The sequence below is a fragment of the Mustelus asterias genome, chromosome 28, assembly GCF_964213995.1.
Source record: "Mustelus asterias chromosome 28, sMusAst1.hap1.1, whole genome shotgun sequence".
Taxonomy (NCBI): Eukaryota; Metazoa; Chordata; class Chondrichthyes; order Carcharhiniformes; family Triakidae; genus Mustelus; species Mustelus asterias.
In genome coordinates, this window is record NC_135828.1 from 20,391,704 (window position 1) to 20,414,202 (window position 22,499).

Consider the following 22,499-nt stretch of genomic DNA (forward strand, 5'->3'; position numbering starts at 1 on the left):
CCTTTCTAAGTGACAGATCTATGCTGGTTTTGTCCACACAATCCCCTTTCTACCTCATTTCATCCAGTCTATCAACTTTTCCTTCGCATTTTTATCTATTATTCACTTAGCTTCCCCTTAGAAACATCTATATCAGTGGCCTCAATTACTCCAGGTGGCACTGCTTCCTGATTGAAGAAGGTTTGTCTGTTTTAGTAGTGTCCACCTTATATTTTTACCTCCTTGTTTAGGACTTCCCCACAAGTTGAGGCCTATTACAGCTCCCCATTCACATCACTACACAAGTGCTCCCATATTGTGTGCAAGTACAACATCTGTAAAATAATTCCCCCTCCTAATTACCTTCCTTTCTCTGTTGGAGGCATTGCTTTGTCTTCCGATACAGTCCTAGGGGTGGCAGTGGCGTAGTGGTATTGTCACTGGATTTATAATCTAGAGACTCAGGGTAATGCTCTGGGGACTTGGGTTCGAATCCCACCATGGCAGATGGTGAGTTCAGTAAAAGATCTGGAATTAAAGGTCTAATGATGACCATGAAACCATTGTCGATTGTTGTAAAAACCCATCTGTTTCACTAATGCCCTTTAGGGAAGGACATAAGACCTAGGAGCAGGAGCAGGCCATCCGGCCCCTCGAGCCTGCTCCGCCATTCAATAAGATCATGGCTGATCTTTTCGTGGACTCAGCTCCACTTACCCACCCGCTCACCATAATCCTTAATTCCTTTACTGTTCAAAAATCTATCTATCCTTGCCTTAAAAACATTCAATGACGCTGCCTCAACTGCTTCACTGGGCAGGGAATTCCACAGATTCACAACCCTCTGTGTGAAGAAGTTCCTCCTCAACTCAGTCCTAAATCTGCTTCCCCTTATTTTGAGGCTATGTCCCCTAGTTCTAGTTTCACCCGCCAGTGGAAACTTCCCTGCTTCTATCTTATCTATTCCCTTCATAATCTTATATGTTTCTATAAGATCTCTCCTCATTCTTCTGAATTCCAATGAGTATAGCCCCAGTCTACTCAGTCTCTCCTCATAAGCCAACCCTCTCAACTCCAGAATCAACCTAGTGAATCTCCTCTGCACCCCCTCCAGTGCCAGTAAATCTGTCATCCTTACCCGGTCTGGCCTATATGTGACTCCAGAGCCACAGCAATGTGGTTGGCTTTTAACTGCCCTCTGAAGTGGCCCAGCAAGCCACTCATTCCAGGGGGTAATTAGGTATGGGCAGTAAATGCTGTCCCAGACAGTGACGCCCACATCCAATGAATAAAGAAAGAAAAGTTCCATCTATTTTTATAAACTCTGTTAAATGCTTCACAAATACCTCTCCATATCCAAAAATAAACAAGTCTGCTTCAATTTTCCATGTCTAAGTTGCTTCCACTTAATGTAAGTTTTGACATTATCCCCGTTCCACCCCCTACCCCCAGCCCCCCACCCCCACACCATCTTTCATCCACTTCACCAACCCCTCCCCCTCCCCCAGTTCCTGTCTCACAGGAACCACTGAGTCCCAGAGAGGATTTATTCACTCGACACCTCTCATAAACTCCGAACCTCCCTCGACATGTTAGTCAAAATCGCCCACAAGCAGAAAATTCATAAAACGGGTTGTTTAGCTTTACCTGTCACCCGCGTTACCTCGGTCCGGGGTAGTGGGGGAGGGGGTGGGGGGGGCGGGGGGCGGGAGGGGGGAAGAAAATGAATTTGTCCTGGAGAAAGCATTTTGATTGAGGGGAGGTCACTGTCCCAGAGCGACAAAATCTTTTACAGCTCAATCAGGAGACACTGAAAGCTAAAGGATTGAGTTGTAGCTTCTGGAATGAGGGCAGAGATAAGAATGAGGCCTTGCTTTGCTCCTGTGTACCTGGCAATCCTGGGGATAATTAAACCAAGCATTAACCTTTCTGAACACTTCAAATTTCTTTGGAGCTTATTTCATCGCTTTATGTTTTTTTTCCCCCTATTTGGCCTTCCCACCCTCATTCCATTCTGACTCTTATTTTCCTTCCCATTTCCTTCATTTCCCCAAATGTGGATTCGCAGCGTGCTTGCGAATAACGGGGCAGCTGAAGGTGCAAGCTGACGGAGTAACATTTAATTGGAACACTTTCAAAAGGCTGGAGGGTGTCTTGTGGCGACACGTTTCCCCGACGCATCGCCTCAAAGAAGGGCCCCTCTCTGCTCCGTGCTGAGTCAGCCGGGTACTATAAGTGTCAGCGTACCTCCTGACTCCCCTAAAGGCCTGTCCACCATCTATTCACAAGCCACAAGTCAAGAGGGTGAAGGAATGTTCTCCACTTGCCTGGATGTCCAGTTGTGGCCTCCTTATTTGAGGGAGGGTGTGGTAGGCAGATCAGAGGAGATTCACCAGATTGATTCCGGGGATGAAAGGGTTGATGTATGAGGAGAGTTTAAACAGTTTTCAAGGACCCCACGCACCCCGGACATTCTCTCTTCCACCTTCTTCCATCGAGAAAAAGATGCAAAAGTCTGAGGTCACGTACCAACCGACTCAAGAACAGCTTCTTCCCTGAAGCTGCCATCAGACTTTTGAATGGACTTACCTTATACTAAGTTGGTCTTTCTCTACACCCTAGCTATGACTGTAACACTACATTCTGCACTCTCTCCTTTCCTTCTCTATGAACAGTATGCTTTGTCTGTATAGCGCGCAAGAAACAATACTTTTCACTGTGTATGAATATATGTGACAATAATAAATCAAATTCGAATTCAAATCAAAATATACTCGCTGGAGTTTAGAAGGATGAAAGGGGATCTGATCGAGGTATATAAAATACTAAAAGGGATTGATAAAGTAAATACAGACCAAATGTTTCCCCTTGTGGGTCAATCTAGAACAAGAGGTCACAGGTATAGGTTGAGAGGCGGTAGATTTAAAACTGAGATGAGGAGGGACTACTTCTCGCAGAAGGTGGTGAATTTGTGGAACTCGTTGCCCCATAGCGCGGGGGAGTCTGAATCGTTAAATGGTTTCAAGAAGGAGATAGATATATTTCTAATTTTAAAAATGGCATTAAACGGATATGGGGAACAGGTGGGGAGGTGGATTTGAGACCAGGGAGAGATCAGCCATGATCTGATTGAATGGCGGGGTAGTCTCGAAGGGCTGAATGGCCTACTTCTGCTCCTTAATTCTATGTTCCAATGTTCCGATGAATGGGTGCAACTCCAAACACACTCAAGAAGCTCAACATAATCCAGGGCAAAGCAGCCCGTTTGATTGGCACCCCGTCCACCACCTCAAACATTTACTCCCTCCACCAGAATCACACAGTGTCTGCAGTGTGTACCACCTCTACAAGATGGCATGCCAAGACAGTGTCACCAAGGCTCCTTCGACAATACCTTCCAAATTCACGGCGTCTACCATCTGGCAGGACAAGGGCAGTAGGCAGATGAGAAAAACCTGCAAGTTCCCCTCCAACCTCCTTCCCATCCCGACTTGGAACTAATCTGGAACAATTTGTTGGTGTTCCTTCATTGTCAACATCCTGGAACTCCTTTCCAAGCCGCACTGTAGATGTGTCTCCCACCACCACATTCTGAAGCAAAATTAGGGATGAGCAACTCATGCTGCCTTTGTCAACGACGTTTCCATAAAAGAATTCTTTTAAAAAACCGTATTGAATGTGAGTCAGAAGATTGCGGGTTCTAGTCCCAGGCCAGAGACTTGAGCGCAAGATTGACGCTTCACTGGAACACCCAGGGAGTGCTGCACTGTTGGCAGTGCTGTCTTTCAGATGAGATGTTAAGCTGAGCCTTCGACTGCCCTTTCAGGTGAAAGATCCTATGCCTCTATTGCAAGAAACAGTGCAGAGATTTCCTTGATGTCCCAGCCATCGTTCTTGCCTCACCCCATAGCAGATTACTCAATCATTGCCACTTTGCGGTTTGTGGGAGCCTCCTATGCACACGTTGGCTGCTCTGTTTCTTACACTACAGCAGTGACTTGGAAGTATTTCATTGACTGCAAAGCACTTTGAGATGCCCTGAAGTCACGAAAGGTGTTGTATAAATGCACCTTTCTTTCAGTGTGTCAAGTCTGAGGAGGGGAAGGGAAGCAAGCTGGGTTACTGCTTTCCTTTGTGATCAAAGTGTGAGTGAGGGACCAGGAGATGCCTAGTTTTGGTTTCACTATCCAAGTTCAGCTTTTGATTCATTCGTGGGACATGGGCGTCGCTGGCTGGGCCAGCGTTTATTGTCCATCCCTAGTTGCCCTTGAGAAGGTGGTGGTGAGCTGCCTTCTTGAATCGCTGCAGTCCACGTGCTGTGGGTTGACCCACAATGCCGTTAGGGAGGGAATTCCAGGATTTTGACCCAGCGACTGTGAAGGAACGGCGATATATTTCCAAGTCAGGATGGTGAGTGGCTTGGAGGGGAACTTGCAGGTGGTGGTGTTCCCATGGATCTGCTGCCCTTGTCCTTCTAGATGGAAGTGACCGTGGGTTTGGAAGATGCTGTCTAAGGATCTTTGGTGAATTGCTGCAGTGCATCTTGTAGATAGTACACACTGCTGCTACTGAGCGTCGGTGGTGGGGGGAGTGAATGTTTGTGGATGTGGTGCCAATCAAGTGGGCTGCTCTTTCCTGGATGATGTCAAGCTTCTTGAGTGTTGTTGGAGCTGCACCCATCCAGGCAAGTGGGGAGTATTCCATCACACTCCTGACTTGTGTCTTGTAGATGGTGGACAGGCTTTGGGGAGTCAGGAGGTGAGTTGCTCGCCGCAGTATTCCGAGCCTCTGACCTGCTCTTGTAGCCACTGTGTTTATGTGGCAAGTCCAGTTGAGTTTCTGGTCAATGGTAACCTCAAGGATGTTGACAGTGGGGGAATCAGTGATGGTAACACTGTTGATGAAGAAAGGCAATCTGGTATAAGAGAGTTGCAAGCCCCTCATAACCAAGCGAACAGAGTGGAGAGGGGTAAGGGATAGGAACTGGAGAGCACATAACTAGAGGCACAATTTGGACAGAACCTCAGCGAGACTTGAGAAAATTCAACCTATTGAATAGTAACCACCTTTTCCACCTCCTCTACCATGCAAAGAAATTTCTCAGCGAAGCCACAATAATCAAACCATTAATAAAATAACAACAAGAACAGTCTGGTTTAGAATAATTTAATGAAGCCACATCCGTAAGCAACCCACAAGTGACGTGAACCACGTGTTGAGGGAGGCTGTGGCATAGTGGTATGGTCACAGGACTATTAAGCAATCTCTCGCTGGTTCCGATCCCACCACGGCAGCTGGTCGAATTTGAGTTCAATAAAAATTTGGAATTGAAAAGTCTAATGGTGACCATGACAACTATCTTCGCTTCTTGTAAAAACTCATCTGGTTCACTAATGTTCCTTTAGGGAAGGAAATCTGCCATCCTTACCTGGTCTGGCCTACATGCGTCTCCAGAGCCACAGCAATGTGGTTGACTGTGAAATGGCCATAACAAGCCACTCGGTTCACGGGCAATTAGGGATGGGCAACAAATGCTGGCCCTGCCAGCGACACCCCACATCCCATGAAAGAATATTTTAAATATTAAAAGTTTGTTTTTACTTATTAGTGTCACAAGTAGGCTTACATTAACACTGCAATGAAGTTACTGTGAAAATCCCCTCGTCGCCACACTCTGGCGCCTGTTCGGGTTACACTGAGGGAGAATTTAGCACCTAACCAGCACGTCTTTCAGATTGTGGGAGGAAACCGGAGCTCCCGGAGGAAACCCACGCAGACACGGGGAGAACATGTAGACTCCACACAGACAGTGACACAAGTCGGGAATCGAACTCGGGTCCCTGGTGCTGTGCCGCCCCCAATGGTGATAAAACAGAAGGATAAATAGGCACTTCCTTCTGGGCTTACTATTGAATTCTTTATATGTAATATGATTAATATGCAAACGCTTTGGGGGAATCTTCCCTTCCCGCCCGCCATGGGAATCAAAGCGAGCGGGGAGTGAATTATGCAAAGATCCGTTGAACTCGGGCGGGATTTTCCGGTTTTTGGGGTGAGCGCGGCTGGGACATTAGCCCTTAATTTTTCCAATTTGCTGTCAGGCCAACAGCAGATCCGTCAACCTTCACGTTCATGATGACTGGAGCATCATGATGAGGCATTTCTTCCCTCCCTCCCTCCGCCTTAGACACTTGGGCCGGATTCTCTGACCTCGACGCGACTGGGATTCTCCGGTCCCGTCGCTGAGAACGAAGATTTGGCTGAGCGCCAAATTCTCCCTATCCACTGGCGGCGGCAATGAGGTGTGAACGGCCGGAGAACTCCAGCCATTATCCTGTGGAAAAGGCAAAAGAGTCAGTGAAAGTTCCCTCAGGATCCGTAAGGAAAAAATAGATTCAAATATCCCCTCTGATCATGTCCGCCAATCGAAACCAATCCACGGAAGTCACAAGCACAAGGGGAACTGGACAGAGTGACACTTGGATGGCATGGTGACCGCAGCAGTTGCTTTCGGCCAAGAGGGCCCAGTTTCGAGTGTCAACCTTGGGTTTGAGTTGTCTGCTGGGCGGACTGGTTCACACCGAGGTGACGGGTGCATCTGATGCTGAAGAGGTGATGGAAAAATGCAAAAGGTTTTCAGTTATCATTCCAAATAAATATGCCTCTTAACCCTCAAACCGCAGATCAGTGATGGTTCCCTATGCAAAACCCAAAACCCTACCATCTCCAGTCTGCCGAGCCTGAATCCGACATGGTTAAAATGAGTCAGTGTTTCTCAAGTGAGAAAAATGCCATAAGTGCATGTCAGAAACTCACAACACTCACTCGTATTTTGCAGCCATTTAATCAGTTATGAAATGCTGTCAACATAATTTTGCCGCAGTCAGCTGAAGGGAGAATGTGCCCCCAGCACCTCAGAGAATTTCCTGCTCTTCAAATATCCTCTGGGATGTTCCATAACTCCCTACGCTGGCAGACAGGGCTTCACTTTAATATCTCAACAACAAGCTCTGATGGTATAACCCCTTCCTTTAGCTCTTTCCAGTAGCAGGCCAAAGGAATTTCATCCCCATAAAATAGCCGGAACCATTGCCATTTCTGGGAGTTCCCTCAGATAAGAAGCCAATTACCGCGGATGCTGGAAATCTGAAACAAAAACAGAAAATGCTGGAAAATCTCAGCAGGTCTGACAGCCTCTGTGGAGAGAGAAACAGAGTTAACATTTGATCTCTTAATGTGCTGCTACCCATACTCTTCATAGCTGTAATCATCACCACTTACATTCCTCTTGTCCTTTTGTCCATGGCATCTTTGTCAATCTCTCCAGATATATCCCACCACCCATCCTCTCTTCTCACCCTACACCAGTATAAATCTCATATAAAAACATCTGGACAATCTTTTGCGTCCGGATGACTCTAGCTTGTTTGTTTATTTATTAGTCACAAGTAAGGCTTACATTAACACTGCAATGAAGTTACTGTGAAATTCCCCTCGTCGCCACACTCCGGCACCTGTTCGGGTACACGGAGGGAGAATTTAGCACGGCCAATGCACCCTAACCAGCACGTCTTTCGGACTGTGGGAGGAAACCGGGGCACCCGAAGGAAACCCATGCAGACAGTGGGAGAACGTTCAGACTCCACACAGACAGTGACCCAAGCCAGGAATCGAACCCGGATCCCTGGCGCTGTGAAGCAGCAGTGCTAACCACTTTGCTACAATGCAGCCCCTCTAGTCATCCAGAATTGAAAGGTTAGCTCTGGGATTTTCCTGCTTGCTTTGTAAGGGACAGACCCTCAAACTGCCACTTATAAAGACAAACATATCAACAGAGCAGAACTGAGGACCTCTTAATGGGGACCTTCCACTTTTTAGGCACTCTATAGACACCCAGCATATCAGTGGAAGGTACCAAGCCAAAGGATTTACCAACCTCCGCAAGTCAAGATGTGAACTCAACAATTGGTCTGGGGGCCAGGTGAGTGACTTTTATTCATAAAGAGGAAACTCATTTTGGTTTAAAAAAAATTAAATTTTAAAAAATTATTTATTAGTGTCCCAAGTAGGCTTACATTAACACTGCAATGAAGTTACTGTGAAAATCCCCCAGTCGCCACACTCTGTTTGGGTACACGGAGGGAGAATTTAGCACGGCCAATGCACCCTAACCAGCACGTCTTTCGGACTGTGGGAGGAAATCGGAGCACCCGGAGGAAACCCACACAGACACGGGGAGAACGTGCAGACTCCGCACAGACAGTGACCCAAGCCAGGAATCGGACCCTGGTCCCTGGTGCTGTGAGACAGCAGTGCTAACCCACTGTGCCACCATGCGGCCCAATGGACCAATCGGACTTCCAGATGGAGCAGGGACATCAACCCTCTCTCAGCACGGGCTTTACGAGGGAGGGAAAGAATAGCCCAGGAAATTGCACCCAGGCTCAGGCCAAGGGTGGGACAAGCAGCAGCCAGCAGATGGCCCTCACCCCTCCCCTACCCACCAGAAACCCCACTACACGCATTTAAAGGGCTGGTGGAAACAGGGCAGAATACTGATGTGATGAAACTGTGCTTTTAAGAAATGTATTTGTCATGTTTTTTAGTGCAGGATGTGCTGTAGCAGTTTAATTTTTTATTATCAGAGCCGTTCTGTCTGTATACGGCAGCACTGTGTTGTTGCTGCAAGAGCGTGATTGATCTTAATTGCTACCATGTTTGTTTTAATCTGAACTAATGCAAGGTTCTGTTATTTTGTGTTTTCCCCTGGGATATTGTAGTGTAGGGCTTGATTAGGTTGCTTGACAGGTAAGGTCATATGACTGGGTGAAGCTAGGCTTTCACAGGGAACTCAAGGCAGTTTGCTTTTTGGGATCTTTAGAGAAAGATTGCTGCCTCTGCATCTCTTGCTCTATTTGAGATGGAGACTGAAATCAGCGAAGAAAGTAAGTCTCTTTCTTTGGGATTCTACTCTCTGGAGATGGAGCTTTCTCTGGAAGTTGCTGCATGAGAATTGAAGACAAGTATCTGTCAAAACCACTCTCCAGAGATGTTAAAATGCCAGAAATCTAGTAACCACATCAGCATATTTGGTTTTCTGCTCTCACTAGTTCTAAAGAAAGGATTTATGTCTGTGGGGGATTCTGCTACATTGGAAATAGAGATAGCTAGCTATTAAGAATAATAATTTGTTATGTTTAAGTGTGTTAGTTGTTAAAAGTTATGCTAATTCTTTTTGTTATCTTCTAACTATGTTTTTAAATAAAGTTTGTTTTGATAAAAGCTCCCTAGTGGGTCACTTGAATCATACCTGGAGTAAAACGCCTTATGCTCACCCTCATACTAAAATCAAATGTAAAACTTAGGGTCTAGGCTAACGTCATAAAATACCTTGAAGTTTCTGATCTGGTCCTTAACACCTGAAATGACCAAGTTCCTACACATCCTCCCCACATCCAGCTGAGACCCTCACCAGACCCAGGGTTGGAATTTTACACCAGTGGGCTTTTATGGTCTCGCCAAAGAGTTATGAATGGTGCACTGTATGTTATGAACCACCCCCCCCCCACCTTTCCACTCCCCCCATCATCCTGCCACAACGGGACAGGGAAATTCCACCCCACCAATTTTGGCTCCGCATTTTTACACTGTGCCCTGAGATCTGAAATCATTTCCTGTTGGGGGTAGCCAGGCAAGGGGGGGTGGCCCTGACCTGCCGCTGACCCCGTTTTCACACCGCCCTTCGGCCCTGGGACACAGGGACAACTTCACACTGGCGCTATTTCTCTGGGAAGGAGATTGCGGCTCTGAGTATTCAGTCTCCACTCTCAAGGGCGGAGGGGGGGCAGGGGGGAGGACGCGGGGTGAGGGAAAACTCGGTGAAAGGTTGATTGTTCTTCCTGTTCCAGCCATCTCTCGTATCTAATTAATCGTTTTGCAATATGCTGCTAATTCTGCGACAGGACATCTGATAATACAAAGCTCACTCCTGACAGATCGCATTCATCTGCTGTCACACACAGCACTATCTCATTTCAACAAGCGATTTGAGAGGAAGGGTTTCCAGGTTTGGTGATTGTATTGTTACTGCATTTTACTGAGAAATTGAGGTTCCTCTTTTGTCAGCGAACTGAGCAGAGAGATTACCATAATGGGCCTTACAGCGTTCGGCTAACCATCTGAATGCAAATTAATATCATGTTGCTTCTCAGTTGTTAATCTTGATGTCTTTATCTTCAGTTTGACTCCAGCAGTTTAATGTATGTTATTCACATCATGACTTCCCAAGCCCACATCACTCAGTCCTTTTATGACCAGCTTGCCAACATTCTCAAACTGGGGGTCCCCCCCATATGAACTTTCTTTTCAGATTAGAATTTGAGAGGGAGAGTTACGAATGAAGAGTATCTTGCTTCTAGATCATTCCATTATTTTTCGTGTCCTGTGTTACGACACCACATAAAATACTTCATGATGTCCAGTCATTCCAATAGATCAGATACATCCTCCAAACAATTGCACTTCAGTGAGCCAGTTAACACATTAGAGGTAAGGTCCTTCTTATCAAATGAATAACTCAATTGTTAGGTCAAATAACAGAATTTTCAGCTATGATTATAATTTTCTAATTGCACTAAGAAATATAAAGATTTTTTTTTAAAATTCAGGCCGGAAACTTTTATAAAATTTAAAATATACCTAGACTTAGAATCCCTGCAGTGTAGAAGGAGGCCATTTGGCCCATCGAGTCTGCACTGACAACAATGCCACCCAGGCCCTATCCCCTTATCCCCACTTATTTACCCTGCTAATCCCCTGATATTAAGGGGCATTTTAGCTTGGCCAATCCACCTAACCCGCACATTTTTGGACTGTGGGAGGAAACTGGAGGAAACCCACGCAGACACGGGGAGAACGTGCAAACTCCACACAAGCAGTGACCCAAGGCTGGAATTGAACCCCGGGTCCCTGGCGCTCTGAGGCAGCAGTGCCAACCACTGTGCCACCGTGCTGCCCAAGATGTGTCATAACATTTTCTACAATTTCTAAAACAGTTGACCAAAACAACTAGGAATACTTCTCGCAATTGCAAAACTGTCAAGAAACATGGAACAAAAGAATGCCATTTCGCTTTGCAGACTCACAGAGGCTTAAATTTAAACATGACTGTATCTGTGTAATGGGCATTGAATGAACACAATGATAATCAGTTCAGAAGACGACTTCACAAAACATACTGGGGCAAAAGATAATGTGCGGGATTTTTGGACCTCGCTCGTCCCAAAACCGTAAATCCCACCCAAAGTCAACGGACCTTTCCATGGTCCACCCCTTGCCCGCTTTGATTCCCGTGGTGGGCAGGACGGTAGAATTCCAGCCATAGACAATCAATTCTTCACAGATAAGCTGGTTAGAATATAGAAAAGTTGAATCCGAATTCTTGCTCAAACAAAACCCAGAAATACTTTTAAAAAGGAAATTGGAAAAATGGGAGTTGGGCAAAAGAATGGCATTATAAGTTAAAGTTTATTTATTAGTGTCACAAGTAGGTTTACATTAACACTGCAATGAAGTTACTGTGAAAATCCCCTAGTCGCCACAATCCGGCGCCTGTTCGGGTACACTGAGGGAGAACTTAGCATGACCAATGGACCTAACACTTGCTTATGTGGGGAAACACATTGGTTCACCCTCGATATGTTCTCCACTGAGTATCCTCTTCACTCATATTTTTCTGTGTTCCGCCGCTTGGCAAATACTTTTACAGATATGAAGGAGTTTGAGAAAAACAGGTCTTCGAAGTAGGAATCATTTGAATCATAGCAATTAGAGTGCAGCAGCAAATTAATGAAAATTCATGCGAGATTTCCTTAGAGGTGAAATCCAGTCTCTTAAAAATTCATTGAAATTTGATTTTTGACACATGGTGTAAATAAAGGTCAACTGTGCATAAAATCAGGAATTAAAGTTATTTATAATGGCGATTGGGTCACGCACAATTAAAGTCCTGCCTGCTTCCTAACCAGGTTCTCTGGGCTTCATTTTAAACAACACAAATGTTCATCGCATTGGCCAAGCAATTTTTCATGTACGTTTTTGACACTGTGACCCTTTTATCTTTAATGAAATCAGACCGATTGCCAAATCGCTTCACCACATGCTATTTGTTATTCAGGAAAAATAAAGTTCACGCATCAGTTCGTAAACACAAAAAAAAGGATCAGTTGTTTACAATGGCCAGGATCCCATCTGAAACCTTCCCATTTTAGCCCTAGTGATCCACAGTGCACTTGGCATTTTTTAAACCACAAGATAGAAGCTCTCCAACTAATTTGGTTAACTTTTTAAATGAACCAAACACAATATCTAAATCATTCCTGTGCTCTGCTGCAAGGAATTCGATATGGTGAGAGCAACTTGTCATTTATAAATCCCTCTTACTTGACGCCTACCAGTAAGGGATGGAGGGTTGAGCTCCTATCATGGTATCCAAATAGACCTGGCCACCCCTGGCAATGGTCATGTTGTTGGCTTCAGAAAAAGGTGCATTCTCTTTCTCTCCATTGATTCCTGAGTGTTGCCAGTGAGGCCAGCATTTATTGTCCATCCCTGGTTGCCCTTGAGAAGGTGTTAGTGGGCTGTTTCCCTCTATAACTGCAGTCTATTGTGGTGAAGCTGCTCCCTCTGTTCAGTTGGAACCATGGAATCCCTACAGTGCTAAAGGAGGCCATTTGGCACATCGAGTTTGCAGCATCTCTCTAAAAGAGCATCCCACCTATGCCCACCGCCCCCATCTCCAATTGCCCTTACCTATTGAGAGCCTGGAACTGGTGGCAATTAACATCCATATGCCAGCGTTGCTCGAGGTAGGGATTATGGGTGGTAGGGGTTATGGGTGGTAGGGGTTATGGGTGGTAAGGGTTATGGGTGGTAGGGGTTATGGGTGGTAGGGGTTATGGGTGGTAGAGGTTATGGGTGGTAGGGGTTATGGGTGGTAAGGGTTATGGGTGGTAAGGGTTATGGGTGGTAAGGGTTATGGGTGGTAGGGGTTATGGGTGATAGGGGTTATGGGTGGTAGGGGTTATGGGTGGTAGGGGTTATGGGTAGTAGGGGTTATGGGTGGTAGAGGTTATGGGTTGTAGAGGTTATGGGTGGTAGGGGTTATGAGTGATAGGGGTTATGGGTGGTAAGGGTTATGGGTGATAAGGGTTATGGGTGGTAAGGGTTATGGGTGGTAGGGGTTATGGGTGATAGGGGTTATGGGTGGTAAGGTTTATGGGTGGTAGGGGTTATGGGTGGTAGAGGTTATGGGTGGTAGGGGTTATGGGTGGTAGGGGTTATGGGTAGTAGAGGTTATGGGTTGTAGAGGTTATGGGTGGTAGGGGTTATGGGTGATAGGGGTTATGGGTGGTAAGGGTTATGGGTGGTAGGGGTTATGGGTGGTAGGGGTTATGGGTGATAGGGGTTATGGGTGGTAAGGTTTATGGGTGGTAGGGGTTATGGGTGGTAGAGGTTATGGGTGGTAGGGGTTATGGGTGGTAGGGGTTATGGGTAGTAGAGGTTATGGGTTGTAGAGGTTATGGGTGGTAGGGGTTATGGGTGATAGGGGTTATGGGTGGTAAGGGTTATGGGTGGTAGGGGTTATGGGTGGTAGAGGTTATGGGTGGTAGGGGTTATGGGTGGTAGGGGTTATGGGTGGTAGAGGTTATGGGTTGTAGAGGTTATGGGTGGTAGGGGTTATGGGTGATAGGGGTTATGGGTGGTAAGGGTTATGGGTGGTAAGGGTTATGGGTGGTACGTGTTATGGGTGGTAGGGGTTATGGGTGATAGGGGTTATGGGTGGTAAGGTTTATGGGTGGTAGGGGTTATGGGTGGTAGAGGTTATGGGTGGTAGGGGTTATGGGTGGCAGGGGTTATGGGTAGTAGGGGTTATGGGTGGTAGAGGTTATGGGTTGTAGAGGTTATGGGTGGTAGGGGTTATGGGTGGTAGGGGTTATGGGTGGTAAGGGTTACGGGTGGTAAGGGTTATGGGTGGTAGGGGTTATGGGTGGTAAGGGTTATGGGTGGTAGGGGTTATGGGTGGTAGGGGTTATGGGTGGTAAGGGTTATGGGTGGTAGGGGTTATGGGTGGTAGGGGTTATGGGTGGTAGGGGTTATGGGTGGTAGGGGTTATGGGTGGTAGGGGTAATGGGTGGTCGAGGTTATGGGCTTGGGAGTCGCATTTTTTTTTATTCGTTAAAGGGATGTGGGTGTCAATGGCTGGGCCAGCATTTATGAGGAGGAAAATTGGTTATGGGGAGGAAACTGGAGCACCCGGAAGAAACCCACGCAGACATGGGGAGAATGTGCAAACTCCACACAGACAGTGACCCAGGGTGGAATCGAGCTCGGTCCCTTGCACTGTGAGGCAGCAGTGCTAACCACTGTGCCACGATGAAGAACCTTCCCTGTGTTTGTATTTTAGTATTGTTTCAAGCTGAGCTTTAACATTTAACTTGGTTCCACCTTGGAGTTGAACAGAGGAACATTTCCTGTTGCAGAATACAGACTTAAAAAATGATCTAATGAACAGTAAAACACTTTGCAATCTGTCCTGAAAGGTGCTGTATAAACTGACGCTTACTCTGCCTTTCTCCACGTCATGCTTATGCTAACCCCAGTGAGGATAACGCAAGACGGGGCCAAACCTAAGGTATTCAAGACCGTACCACATCTAAATTTGCAACACAAAATGTTTGAAAGGATCAAAATAGTCAGTCTGTATTTCTGTGCTGAGGTGAAAGTGTGAGTTGGACATACCTGTCCCTTCCTTTCTGCCAGTTACATTCCTCTCACCGGCAAGACTATCCAGTGAACAGAAGGTTCCGGAAATCCTGCCAAATGCCTCCTCACCGCGGTAATATAGGCAGGAGTCTAGAAAAGCAAAATATATATTAACAGTAGGAAAAGCCTGTCAGAACCACATTTTTACTGCTCCAGAGAGATGGCTTTTTAAGTTACCTCCCCTTATATTCCATGTTACTGTGTCACAGGAATTGCAACTTATAAATGCACACACTCACGGTGGCGTTTTCCAGACCCTCGCGGCATATTTTCCAGCGGCAGAGGCAGCTTGCCATTGGCCAATGGAGGGATCTTCCAGTCCCACCGATGTCCATCGGATTTTGCATGCCGTGCAGCCCCCACCCTCTGTGACCTTGTGTGGCTAAATTTCCCTCCAACTCGATTTTCAAGTTTGCTGATGGCACCACGTAGTGGGTCAGATCTCAAACAATGACGAGACAGAGTACAGGAATGAGATAGAGAATCTGGTGAACTGGTGCGGCAACAATAATCTCTCCCTCAATGTCAACAAAACGAAGGAGATTGTCATCGACTTGAGGAAGCGTAGTGGAGAACATGCCCCTGTCTACATCAACGAGGATGAAGCAGAAATGGTCGAGTGCTTCAAGTATTTAGGTGTCCAAATCACCAACAACCTGTCCTGGTCCCCCCCATGCCGACACTATAGTTAAGAAAGCCCACCAACGCCTCTACTTTCTCAGAAGACTAAGGAAATTGGCATGTCAGCTACCACTCTCACCAACGTTTACAGATGCACCATAGAAGGCATTCTTTCTGGTTGTATCACAGCTTGGTATGGCTCCTGCTCTGCCCAAGACCACAAGAAACTACAAAAGGTCATGAATGTAGCCCAATCCATAACGCAAACCAGCCTCCCATCCATTGACTCTGTCTACACTTCCCGCTGCCTCGGCAAAGCAGCCAGCATAATTAAGGGCCCCATGCACCCCTGACATTCTCTCTTCCACCTTCTTCCATTGGGAAAAAGATACAAAAGTCTGAGGTCCCATACCAACCGACTCAAGAACAGCTTCTTCCCTGCTGCCATCAGACTTTTGAATGGATCTACCTCGTATTAAGTTGATCTTTCTCTACACCCTAGCTATGACTGTAACATTATATTCAGTACCCTCTCCTTTCCTTCTCTATGAACGGTATGCTTTGTCTGTATAGCATACAAGAAACAATACTTTTCACAATACTCTCATAATAATGAATCAAATCAAATCAAATCACCTCCAGGGATCGCCATCGGCAGGACTGGAAAATCCCACCAAGCGGGAAGGGCCGGAAAATTTCAGTCTCGACCTTATGCACGTGAGCTGAATTGCAAATTCCATTCTCTGCTGGTTGGAGAATGGCAAGCTGTGTGAATGGAAAACGGAACTGGTAATTATGTAATGCCTTTCACAACTTCAGGACATCCCAAAGTGCTTTACAGCCAATGAGATGCTTTTGAAATATCGTCATTGTAGTAATGATGTTGGGAACCCAGTAACCAGTTCGTGTGCAGCAAAGAGACAAAGACTGAATAATCCACTTTGGTGGGATGAATATTGACTGGAACAGAGGAAAATTCTCCTGCTTTACTTGTGAGAGGGGACTGGCATCATTAACATCTATCAGGCAGGGCTGCCAAGTTCTAACATTTCATTCAGCAGAGCACTGCTCACTCAGAAACCAAGGTCCAAGTTATTGTCAACTCTTTCTTTGATTTTTTTGATTTGGTTTAATTTGATTTATTATTGTCACACGTATAGGGCGACACGGTGGCACAGCGGTTAGCGCTGCTGCCTCACAGCACCAGGGAGCCGGGTTTGATTCCCAGCTTGGGTCACCGTCTGTATGGAGTTTGCACGTTCGCCCCGTGTCTGCGTGGGTTTTCTCCGGATGCTCCGGTTTCCTCCCACAGTCCAAAGATGTGCCGATTTAGTGGATTGGCTATGCTTACTTGGCCCTTAGTGTCAGGGGGACTAGTTAGGGTAAATGCATGGAGTTATGGGGATAGGGTCTGGGTGGGATTGTGGTTGGTGCAGACTCAATGGGTTGAATGCCTTCCTTCTGCACCGTAGGATTCTATGATTCTATGATACCGTGAAAGGTGTTGTTTCCTGCGTGCCATACAGACAAAGCATACCGTTCATAGAATACATAGGGGAGAAGGAAAGGAGAGAGTGCAAAATGTAATGTTACAGCCATAGCTAGGGTGTAGAGAAAGATCAGCTTAATATATGGTAGGTCCATTCAAAAGTCTGATGGCAGCAGGGAAGAAGCTGTTCCTGAGCCAGTTGGTACATGATCTCAGACTTTTGTATCTTTTTCCCAGTGGAAGAAGATGGAAGAGTGTATGCCCCGGATGCGTGGGGTCCTTAATTATGCTGGCTTCTTTTCTGAGGCAGTGGGAAGTGTAGATGGAGTCAATGGATGAGAGGCTGGTTTGTGTGATGGACTGGGCTACGTTCACAACCCTTTGTAGTCTTTTGTGGTCTTGGTCAGAGCAGGAGCCATACCAAGCTGTGATACATCCAGAAAGGATGCTTTCTATGGTGCATCTGTAAAAGTTGGTGAGAGTCGTAGTGGACATGCCAAATTTCCTTAACCTCCTGAGAATGTAGAGGCGTTGGTGGGCTTTCCTGAAACATTTGTGAAAATGGGTCTTTTGCTGAACTAAGTTCCTCTATCCAATCAGCTCCTACAGCAAAATATTTCCCCCAACACCACCCCATTCCTGCCAATTAACATCAACAGTGAGATCCTGGAAAATGTGGACCTTTTTCCGTATCTTGGGAACGTCCTATAGATGAAGGCAGACATTGATGATGAAATTCATTATCGCCTCAAATGTTCCAGCTCAGCCTTTGGACAACGAAGGAAAGGAATCTTCAAGGACCAGGATCTCAAAGCTGAGATTGAGGTCATGGTTTACCGGGCATTGATCCTGTATCCTTCAGAGACTTGGACAACCCAGGGCCGTCATCTCAAAGCACTGGAGAAGTACCACCAGCATTGTCTTCTCAACAGCCTACTTGTCCAGTACTAAAAATGGTGGTTCAATAGCAGTGTTCTTCCCCAAGCCAACATGCCCAACATTGAGATGCTAATCCCTGAAATCGTGCTCCACTGGGGCAGCAGAGTGACACAGTGGTGAGCACAGCACCAGGGACACGGGTTCGATTCCCGGCTTGGGTCACTGTCTGTGTGGAGTCTGCACGTTCTCCCCGTGTCTGTGTGGGTTTCCTCCGGGTGCCCTGGTTTCCTCCCACAGTCCAAAGATGTGCAGATTAGGTGGATTGGCCATGCTAAATTGCCCCTCAGTGTCAGGGGGACTAGCTGGGGTAAAAGCATGGGGTTATAGGGATAGGGCCTGGGTGGGATTGTGCTCGATGCAGACTGGATGGGCTGAATGGCCTACTTCTGCACTGTAGGGATTCTATGATTCTATGACTGCTCAGAATTCAGTCACAGCAGGAGACTCCCAGGACAACTACGCAAACCCTTAAGGATATCCTCAAAGCATTCCAGAAGATGTCAAACAATCCCCCCACTCTTATCGAAGTTCCCTGATCTGTGAGTGACCAATTCTTTCTAAAATTCATTCAAGGGATGTGGGCTTCACTGACTAGACCAGCATTTGTTGCCCATCCCTAGCTGCCCTTCAGAAGGTGGTGGTGAGCTGCCTTCTTGAACCGCTGCAGTTCCTGAGGCGTAGGTACATCCACAGTGCTTTTAGTGATGGAATTCCAGGATTCTGACCCAACGATGGCGAAGGAACGATGATATATTTTCAAGTCAGGACGGTGAGTGACTCGGAGGGGAATTGAAGGTGATGGTGTTCCCAGATAACTGCTGCTCTTGTCTTTCTAGATGGTAGTGGTCATGGATTTGCTGCCTAAGGAGCCTGGTTGAGTCTGGGAATAGGCTCTTTCAAGAAGGCACCAAACACTTCAAGAGGCTTTGTCAGGAACATACAGTGGTAAGGTTGAGGCATTGGAGAGAGGACACAAACCTCCAACCAACCCATCTACCTAACCCTTCAAGCCCAACATGTGGCAGAGTTTGCAAAACATGCACTGGACTTAGCAACCACCTCAGAACCCCAGCAAACTCGAGTGGGAGCACATCAACCTCATTCCTGAGAGCCTGCCCAAGAAGAAGAAACTCCATTAGCACTGGAGTGATGTCTCAGCTTAGATTACACATACCGATGTTTGGAGTTGAATTCACAACAACCTGATGTAGAGGTTGGAATGCTACCACAGAGTCACACCTCAGTCAGTTTTGATGGTTGGGGTTGGCAGGAGGAGTTGGGGAGGGGGGTGTGGTGGGGTGGGTGAGGACATTACGGGTGTGTAGGCCTACACCCAGATTCTCCGACTGTGCTCTCACTAAAAAGTGGCGACAAGGAAGTTTAGAGTCATAGAATCCCTACAGTGCAGAAAGAGCCCATTCAGCCCATCGAGCCTGCACCGACAACAATCCCACCCAGGGCCCTATCCGCGTAACCTGATGTATTTAACCTGATAATCCCCCTGACACTAAGGGGCAATTTAGCATGTTCAATCAACCTAACCTGCATATCTTTGGACACTAAGGGGCAATTTAGCATGGCCAATCCACCTAACCTGCATATCTTGGGACCGTGGGAGGAGACCCATGGAGACACAGGGAGAATGTGTAAACTTCACACAGACAGTGACCCGAGGCCAGAATTGAATCCGGGTCCCTAGCGCTGTGAGACAGCAGTGCTAACCACTGTGCCACCGTGCCGCCCTGCTGTGTGGAGTTTAATCCTGTAGAACTCAGTTGGTGTAAGGGGGTGGGGGAGAAAGGTCTGTTTTCAATAGCAGCATCTGAATCTCATTGCACACACTTCACTGAACAAACAACTCAACAATCATTGCAATCTCGTTTGGAGCAATCTAATCCAATCCCGGAGCATTCGTACCAGCCAGGAAAAACAGCACAGTGAAAAGTAATAAACAGTTGTACTGAGGACTGAGCCTGGATTGTGGGTTGATGCCTCCGAACTGGGGCTTAAACCCACAACCTTCTAACCCAGAGGTGAGAGAGTTACCAGCGGGCCAATGCTGATGCCTGACACGTGTGTCAAAAATCACTTGTATTCCCAATCACGTGGTATCGACCGCACATGCTTCTCATTAAACCTGCTCCGGATTCCAACTCTCCTTGTCACCTCCACGCACAGGATGTGTTGGAATTCTGGCCAATTATCATCACTTTACACCACGTCCTGTTCACCCAACGCCCTTGGAATGGAGTCACGATTTCGCAAGAAGGGCAGAGCTGGGGTTGAGGAGCCTCATGTTACAGGCACATCGGCACCAAGCGGCTCCGAGCGCCGCTCCTCTCACTCTTTCCAATCGCCAACAGACACATGTAAAACATGCCCTTGGAGCTTGGCCTGTAGCACACTTGGCTAAGCGTCTCAGTGAAATTCCAGCAAGGCAGCTGTTCTTAAAAGGGCCACGGATTGGTGTCAAACGCAAATTTTGCAATGAGTGGTACAACATTTGATTCATTGTCCACAGGGGCAGAGTAGCAATGTTGCCAACATTCATAGAATCTACAGTGTGGAAGGAGGCCATTTGGCCCATCGAGCCAGCCCCGACCACAATCCAGCTCAGATCCCATCCCATTGCGTAACTTTGACACTGATCACATGGGAACATAGGAACAGGAGGAGGCCACTCAGCCCCTCAAGCCTGTTGCGGCATTCAATTAGCTCATGGCTTTGCCCCATATCCCTTAACACCTTCGGTTAACAAACAATTATTGATCTCAGATTTGAAATTATTGAATTGAATCATTGATTTGATTTGATTTATTACTGTCACATGTATTGGGATACAGTGAAAAGTATTGTTTTTTGCACGCTGTACAGACAAAGCATACCGTTCATAGAATGCACAGGGAAAAGAAAAGGTGAGGGTGCAGAATGTAATGATGCAGTTATAGATAGGGTGAAGAGAAAGATCAACTTAATATTTGATTTGATTTATTATTGTCACATGTATTGAGATACAGTGAAAAGTATTGTTTCTTGCACGCTATACAGACAAAGCATACCGTTCATAGAGCACATAGGGGAGAAGGGAAGGAGAGGGTGCAGAATATAGCGTTGCAGTTACCGATAGAATGTAGAGAAAGATCAGCAAAATTAACAATTGGCCTAGCATCAATTGCTATTCGTGGAAAACAGTTTCAAACTTTTACCACTCTTTCGTGTTTCCTAATATTACTCCTAAATGGAGCTCTAACATTTGGGAGGCACAGTGGTTAGCACTGCTGCCTCACAGTGCCAGGGACCCGGGTTCAATTCCGGCCTCGGTTGACTGTCTGTGCGGAGTTTGCACGTTCTCCCTGTGACTGCGTGGGTTTCCTCCGGGTGCTCTGGTTTCCTCCCACAGTCCAGTGGGTTAGGTTGATTGGCCATGCTAAATTGCCCCTGAGTGTCAGGGGGATTAGCAGGGTAGATACATGGTATTACATGGATAGGGCCTGGCTGGGATTGTTGTCGATGCAGGCATGATGGGCCGAATGGCCTCCTTTTGCACTGCAGGGTCTTTGATTTAGACAAATCCCCCAAGCCCGAGACTGAAATCGTTTCTTAGTATCTGCCCTTTCAGTTCCATTTAAGATATTGAAACTTTGGGTTAAATCAGCTTAGGAATTCCAAGGAGCATAATCCTACTTTGTGTAATCTCTTGTAATTTCAGACAATGGAGTCCAAAATGAATTCTGTTAAGTATATATGCTGCCTTTCTTCCAACACCAATATATCCTTCATACACCAGGTACTGAAGGTAAGCATGCAGGTGCAGCAGGCAGTAAAAAAGGCAAATGGCATGTTGGTCTTCACTATGGGAGTATCAAATACAGGAGCAGGGATGTCTTGCTGCAATTATACAGGACTTTGGTTAGACCATACCTTGAATATTGTGTGCAGTTTTGGTCTCCTTATCTGAGGAAGGATGTCCTTGCTCTAAAGGGAGTGCAGAAAAGGTTTACCCAACTGATTCCTGGGATGGTGGGACTGACGTATGAGGAGAGATTGAGTTGCTTAGGATTGTATTCACTCGGGTTCAGATGAATGAGGGGGGAAATCTCATAGAAACCTATAAAATTCCAACAGGTCTAGACAGGGTAGATGCAAGAAGGATGTTCCCAATGGTGGGGGTGTCCAGAACCAGGGGTCACAGGTGAGGATATAGGGAAGACTACTTAGGACAGAGATGAGGAGAAATTTCTTCATCCAGAGAGTGGTCAGCCTGTGGAATTCATGAACGCAGAAAGTAGTTGAGACCAAAACATTGACACCGGAATTCTACCGTCCCACTCACCACGGGAATCGGAGTAGGCGAGGGGCGGACAATGGGAAGGTCCATGGACCTCGAGCGGGATTTTCTGGTCTCGGGTCAAGTGAGGCCATAAACACCAGCCCTGAATGTTTCCAAGAAGCCTTTGGATGTAGTACTTGGAGCGGGAGGGGGGGAGGAAGGCATCAAGTTATTGAATTGGATGATCAGCCATAATGTAATAACAAATGGTGGAGCAGGCTCAAAGGGCCAAATGGCCTCCTCCTGCTCCTAACTTCTATGTTTCTAGGTAACATGCAGTGGCCAGAACTGTTGGCTGTTCTCCAGGTGTGGTATAAT